Here is a 2,022-nt window from a genome sequence, read left to right on the forward strand (position 1 = left end):
TAAAACAATCAGGAAATACACACAAACCGAAAAAAGAAGAAGAAGAAGAAGAAGAAGAAGAAGAAGACGACGACGACAGATACCTGAGATCTTACCTGTCAAAGAGAATTAAGTTTATGTTAGGTTAAAACGTCATTTTTCAAAAATTGGATAAGGACGATGATTTATCATCATTATTATTATTATTTTTTTTTTTTTGGTGAAATTATATAACCATGTTCTTGGCCAGTTGTTTCTTAATGCTTTCATAGTTCATCCTAAATTCACCTGGTGATCTGGGTGCCCATCCGTGCTAGTTGTCTCTGTTCAAAGGATAAAGCAAACTATTCACATTTCTCCAACAACAAGGTAGTTACAGCTCAAAGCAAGGTGCCTAGAGCCCATGCTTAACGACCTCCCTGCCCCCTGTGGTGACAGAGAGGGACAATATCTTCCTAGAGGTTTACATTTCAAAGAAATGTCTCCCAGGTCCTTAAGAAAAACCTTCCTGGGTTGTAATGCTGGCAAGATAATTATTTAGCTTCTAAAGATACTTAGATACATATGCAATCGACAGAGGTAAGTATTTAGATTTCAAGTTTTCTCAAGGCAATGCTCTTTTAAATGGTAGTAATACGTACTGATGCATGCAAATGAGTGGTCACATAACCCATTCCTGATTTCTCTAGCTGAGCTGTTGCATCAAACTAATCCCGCACAAAATGCGTGCTTCTCCCAAAGCTTCTCTTGGCAGTGACTACTTCGCCAGGGACAGTCTTTCCCAGCTCTTGTTGCTATTAAATGTGGCCTGTGCCTGAATTCTCACGAACTGAATGCTGGAATTTGAGTGAGGTGACCACACCTCACCTGGGCCTGAGCCGGGAGAACCTCCAGACACATTTCTTCCATGTTCTTTTCCACTTTCACCAGGTAAAGGATGGAAGCTTCGCTGAGCTTCTTGGAGAAGACAGGCAGAGTGCCCATCTGCCTGGCCCAGCCTCCAGCTCTTGCCTCCCCTACACGCACTGACTGGCTCAGTCTTCAGCCGAAGACTGGGATGCCCTCCTGCCTCTCTCCACTCTGGTTCTCTGCCTGTGAACCCTGGCTGCCATGGGCGCCCCAACACGCAACTCTGTCCCTGCAACTCAGAGACCCACTGGGCTCCCCCACTCCCCCTCCCCTGTACCTTGGCCTGGACACTCTCTGGGTGGCGAACTGGACACTCTCAAGGCTCACCCCTCTCTCCAAATGGCTAAAACCTGTCATTTCATATATCATATATTTCCGCCTTCTAAAAATGTATGTAAGCTGGGAGGGCAAATCTGGACCCTATGTTTCCACCTGGGCCAGAAGCAGCAGAGCCCTGCCTTTCAATGTGGCTTCACTTATTAGTGTTGACAATATAAAGCTTTCTATTTTGGGGTGGAGCCACCTGGGTGGCTCAGTTGGTTAAATGTCCGACTCTTGATTTCGGCTCAGGTCATGATCTCACAGTTCATGGGATCAAGCCCCACGTGGGGCTCTGTGCTGACAGTGCACAGCCTGCTTGGGATTCGCTCTCTCTCCCTCTCTCTCTGCCCTTCATACATTCTCTCTCTCAAAATAAATAAACATTAAAAAAAATAAAGCCTTCTCTTTCTGTATTTGTATAAAATACAAATATTTTCCCAATTCATCATCAATCTTCCTAACTTAATCTTTTACTTTCATTTTCTATCACACGGACATTATTTTTTTGTGTTCAAATCATTCAGGCTCTCCTCACACTTCTCATGTGTTGACATTGTACTTGAAGAAGCCTTTCCCACCCTTAATTTTCTAAGTTGTGGCCTGTGTTTGCTCCTGTTTGTTTTCTTTTCTCTGTAATGTGTCAATTTTATTAAGATACCAGCACCCATCTTCAAGATTTCCAAACCATTCTTGAAGTCTTTCACCCACTTTTTCCCGAAACTAACATATTCACCGTGACCAGGAAATGTGAGAGGCTAAGAAAAAGGTTCAAGTTTCTCATTTGTTTGAAAGAACTGGTTCTTCTCTGGAGCC

The sequence above is a fragment of the Panthera onca genome, chromosome E3 (assembly GCF_046562875.1).
Source record: "Panthera onca isolate mPanOnc1 chromosome E3, mPanOnc1 haplotype 2, whole genome shotgun sequence".
NCBI lineage: Eukaryota > Metazoa > Chordata > Mammalia > Carnivora > Felidae > Panthera > Panthera onca.